We start from the raw sequence: 5,600 nt of genomic DNA, 5'->3' as shown, positions 1-5,600 counted from the left end.
ATAAATTCTTATGAATATAGATAATAATTATTTCTTTTTCTTATGGGTATTCCTTGGAAACAGAATCCTTCATTTTGAAGGGAAAGGATCTCGTTTTCACTTGTTTGGATCCTTTATAATGAGAAGAAATTAAGTCCCAATAATAGATGAACACCGAGGATGGTGTTCTCTTTAAGGTGGGGAGTATGTAATATACCTACTAAAACTCATGTAATTAAATAATTCTTTAACTCGTTGATGTTTGGAATCAAGAAGTAGTTATGGAACGACTTGTAACTACCATTTTCAGTTCTAGAAGCACGTCTAGAGCCCTCGATGCTTCCAGAACAGGGGAAAAAAAACCTCTATGTATTTTCTCCAAGTCTCTGCCCTCCTCATGGATTTTTGAAGGGAAATTTGTAATCATTCTTGGGAAGCATCTGTTCAACTGATATTGTTCGTCAAATTCGAGCTAGATATTTGAAGAATGGCAATGGATCCTTTATTGAGCACTATGTAATAGCTGCTTGGCATGCCAGAAAATCTAGAAAAGCTCCTCAATGCTCGACCCGCTCTTTTGTGCATGACCCGAAGTCCATGGCTTCCACTCCTATGGATGTTAAAGAAAACCCAAACTCGTACGTTATTTTTTATAAAGACATGCCCTGCCTCAAATCCAACGACATCAAGGTTCAAGTTGAAGATGAGAATGTTATGAACATCAGTGGAAAGCGAAAGAGGAACGAAAAGGAGGAAGAAGCAGAGGTGAAGTACATTCGCATGGAATGTATGGTGGGAAATTCATGAGAAAATTCACTTTGCTTGCTGACTGCAATGTAGAGGCCATTTTTTCTGCCTGTCAGGATGGGGTGATGACTATTACGATTCCCAAGCTTCCTCCGTCGGAGCCAAAGAAACCTAAGACTATTGAAAGGCACAATGTTTTTCTCTAGTCTTCAAGAGATTATCCAAATATATTACACCAATAGATAAGTAACTCCATTCTTTATAGAGAAGAATAAGTTGTTTTTTGGATTGTTGGAAAATATCATGTTGTTGCGTTTTGCATGTAAAGATTAATTATTTTATATGTTTTCTTGGCAAATAAAATTTGTTAATGCATGCAGTTAAAGATTGATTATTTTATATGTTTTCTTGGTAAAGAAAATATGTTACTGCATGTAGTTAAAGATTGATTATTTTATATGTTTTCTTGGTAAAGAAAATATGTAAATGCATGCAGTTAAAGATTGATTATTTTATATGTTTTCTTGGTAAAGAAAATATATTAATGTGTGTAGTTATTAATAACTACCTTATGTGTGACAAACCTTTCTTGTTTTTATATAATAATGCAAATACCTTTTATCTAAGAAAATATAGGAAACATACTCTTTCCTTATCCAAGTTATTTTCTTAGGAGTGAATATAAATTAAAGAGGGTAATTGGTGAAATATTCTCACAGCTAAGAAAGTTCTTTTGAAGAATAATACTTAGCTATGAGAAATATAATAACTTGTGGGTATATGAAATGCAAAGAGATAATATAAGTCATAGGAATCTTCTTTGGAAAGAGTATGTCTTTCTAGTGCATGAAAGATAAGTTAATTGTGTTAATTCCTTTCCAAGAGTTTGCAAAAGTTACATGTTTTAGCAAGCAAAAAGTAAAGGATTTGGTTATTACATATTGGGTAGTTTGGTTTATTTGCATGGTTTAATGCATAAATGGTTACCATTATTATTATCCTAGTTCTTATGCACAAAAGAAAGGTTGATTATGATACCTTGTTGAAAACAAATGCATTAGGACTTTGGTATGATACTTTCATGGAAACAAATGTATAGTAACTTTGTACATAAATGTTAGAGAAAATATTTTGGGTTCTTGAATAATAACTATGTGAAAAGAACACATGTGAAAAAACATAGAAACAATAGTTTATTACATGTATGAAGATATAACTATGGTGTTATATATTTAAAAGAGAAACATGGATTTATAGAACTATTGGGTTGGATCTTTTAAAGAGAAATATGCATTAGTGTGAATAAGAATATTGGAAGGTAAAACAAGTATTTACTTGAATAAATGTACTTGTTATCAGGAAATCTAGAGTCTATGCAGAGCTGCTAGTCCCACTAAGGCTGGTAGCTACCTTAGAAACAAACAAACTAAAACCACTTTCGTTTTCCTTTATGAGAAGTAGATAAGAGGGGAATGAAGGAGACCAACCTCTGTCTTGCACTTGGCTCCTTGCTTGATTCCTCTCCCTTCTGATAGATCTTTGCCACTCGCTTCCTCGTCTACCCAGCTTCAAAGAGCACCTGTAGAATCAAAGCAGCATAACACTATCCAAGAACATAGATCTACTATCATAAACAATATAGGACCAGATATATATTGACCACACAAATGCATATATCATCAATCATACAAGACTGTGGAGGAAAACTTGAATAGCTTTATTAATAATCAAGAATAGCAAAGAGGATTACAACCAATTGTTCTGACCCAATGGCATCCTCTTAGCAAGAAAGCCCTTCTTCACCTCATGAAAAGTTTAGATCACCCAACACTATGATGTTACACCAAGAAACCAGCAGCGCTTCCTTACAAGATACAAAATTCCAGCCTTTGGATCTCTGGGATGAGGGATCCATATATAGATGTTTGCAAGGGGGGTGAGTCAGCTTTTGAGATTTGATTAGTGTCCTCTCTCTGATAGTTCTTGACTCCACTTGGAGATTGATGATCTCTTACTCATCCCTGGGCGAATGCAGAGAGGCAAGTGTCATAGGAGAAATTTCTCAAAGATTCCATGATCCTCCACCTTGCAGATTGACCCTGCCATTTGTCCACTCTTGCCCATCACACCCCATAGAAGGGATTTCCAGTATGCATCACACCTCCCGTGTGCATTTAGGTGGGATGCAGTGCACTTTGACCATGGAGCAGGTGAGATGGTCCAGTTTTGACCAGTTCTGAGTAGTTTTTCATGGCAAACTTCTAGGAGATGCTATAATCAGTTGACCTTATTCTTTTAGGGGTTGGAACAACACTTTTAGGGACTTAGAAGCCCTTGGTTTCTGGACATTTATGATTGGGGTTGCAGTGCCCAAAAATGTCTATAACAGTTGCCCCCTAAAGCATGAGGTCGTTAATATTTTTATGTCGGGTGAAATGCTTTATCACGAGGATCCGAAGTTTTTTCAAGCTGGAAGGCGACCTATAATAAGATACAATAAAATACATTATCTTCATAATGTTTTCATGATCTAGATAAGGCGGGCATTCCCATGCTCAGCTTTATAAATTCATTTTGATGTACATAAGATAGACAATCGTCTGAGTGCAGACTGATGATTCTGGTAGAGCCATCATCCCTTGGATTGGATGATTATCTGTGCAGTAATGATGTACATTTGATGTCTTTATTTTCCTGAATATATATCGCAGCCCGGATGGATGAAACTAGATCCAGGGTCTTCAATCTCATTCAATCTTCACTCAAAGTACAAGTCGATCTATATGAGAGATGTTCTGGATTCAAACATGGAAAGACATTGCTTGATTACCAGCTAATGATGTAAGTTGTTAACAAGCATGAGAGGAATCACTGATAATGATGATGACCCTCAAGGAACTACAGTACAATTCACATGGTGAGAATAAGGGACTTGGCATTGAACACCACACAAAATCGTTTGGTCAAAGGCCATTGATGTAAACCTGTCGTCGAAAGTGAGAAACTTGCCATTGAGGCATGCAAGCTTCAAAGTACTGAAAGGGTTGTTCCTAGATCGACTTCCTGGATAATGAGCTGATGTTGACAAGAAGCGATCCGTCATAGGAGGGCCGTAGTGAATCCCACATCAATGACACGGAATGGAGAAAATGATTTTAATGGAGGTGAAAACGATCTGATGACATAAGGTTCAGGGTGGCGGTCATGAAAGAATGGAGTAAATGTATTGCAATGGATGAGACACAGGTGAATTCTCTGAGCAACTTCTCTTGAACATATCGCTGACACTGACATGATGGATTGGTAGTGTTAACCCAAAATATGGATGGTGTGATGGACCAAAGGTGATATGACTAGTGAATGGAACAACCCAACCCGACTCGGATGCGAAGTGAAAGTGTCATGTTCAAGAGCGACTTGCTACCAATAAAGTTTCTTCAAGTTTTCTTCCCAATTTTTTCCCTAGTCATTGCTGACCAGTACCTCTTTATTTTTGTCAAGCTTGAGGAGGATAACATATGCGTGTTCTATAATCTGCCCTTTGGGAAAACCCATGGCTATGTTTTAATGAGCCTAGCGATAGTGAAACTCGTTCTTGTCTGTATGGACAAGTTTTTCGCTATTCGGTTTTAATGAGTTTAATGATAAAGATAACTCGGTCCTTTTCAATTTTAGAGAGTCTGAAAAAAAACGTAAAGAAAACTCCAATAATCCTTTTTTGTCATATAATCCCTTGAGTCCGAAAAAGTATAAAACAATACAAAAGGGATGAATTTTCGGTAACTTTAACGAGCCGAACAAAACAAGTGCTCGATCCTTTTGTGTAATAATCCCTCAAATCCAAAAAGATTAAAAACTAAAGGAGGGATAGCACTTCCAGTTACTTTAACGAGTTGGAGAGGCCAATTACTCGGCAATCTTTTCATATTTTACGAGTCAGTTGAAAAGAGCTTAAAGGAGACTTGTTTTTTGAGGAACGAGTGATAAATTTGGGTAGCAGCTAATTTTAGGTAAGGTTTGGAATTTTCCAATCACGGTAGTGTCACAAGGATGGCTAACAGGATCACTCTTTGCAGTTGTTCCTCAAAAAGGGCAAACAATCAAATGGAAGTGAATGATTGGCCCATACAGAGTGGAGGTGATCATGAGAACACGACCAAGGCTTCAAAGGCTAATGATAATGCATTCACGATGGTTATTTACCGGAAATTGGTTCATTTTTTAATGAGATTAAACTCTGGGGGAACATTTGCTCATTGCTTATGTTTATTTTTTAACGAGCTTGAATTATGCGTTAAAACTACTCGATCCAGGCGTATAATAAGGATGTCTAATTTAAAATGGCATTTTTTCAAAGCTTTTCCCCACATCCTTTCTTTATGCAAGCTAAGAAAACAACCAATCCTATGAGTTTAAAGAGTTAGAGGACCTACAAATTTAAAAAATAAATGGTCGCTTTTCGCTTGCACGCCAAAAGGTTTGCATGCCCCCAGGTATAGAAAACAATTTCCAAGTTACCAAAGATTGTTCTATCCGCACCATGGACAAAACACTTCCTCGGCGATGTCTACCGAAATAAACAAAGGTGAGTGGCGCATCTGGCTCCACTCACATAACCTTGACGAAGGTATCTTATTCCAGCCTAATCTCATAAACTAGTCATATATCCTTCGCGGAAACTTACCCTATACCCAAGGTTTTCCTGTTGAAACAGGCCAGGGTGCATGCCCCCTGGGTTTCAGTCATGTCCTCCGAATCACTCGCGCTCATCAGTGGACAGACTGGGGATTGATGAGACATTCCTTCCGTGAAAAGACAATTCAGGGATGGTATTTGACTATTTGCTATGTGTGAGCCGGGGAATGAAAGCTGGT

At 37.3% G+C, this 5,600-nt stretch overlaps 1 pseudogene; it reads left to right on the top strand.

The window, feature by feature from the left end:
- Nucleotides 1-457: 457 nt before the first annotated feature.
- Nucleotides 458-932, top strand: LOC149173194 (17.1 kDa class II heat shock protein-like; annotated as a pseudogene).
- The last annotated feature ends 4,668 nt before the right edge of the window (nucleotides 933-5,600 follow it).

Source organism: Pinus tabuliformis, chromosome 4_2 (genome assembly GCF_031772625.1).
Source record: "Pinus tabuliformis cultivar Carrire ecotype Pingquan chromosome 4_2, CPIR1, whole genome shotgun sequence".
Classification (NCBI taxonomy): Eukaryota; Viridiplantae; Streptophyta; class Pinopsida; order Pinales; family Pinaceae; genus Pinus; species Pinus tabuliformis.
This window is presented reverse-complemented; position numbering and strand designations above follow the sequence as displayed.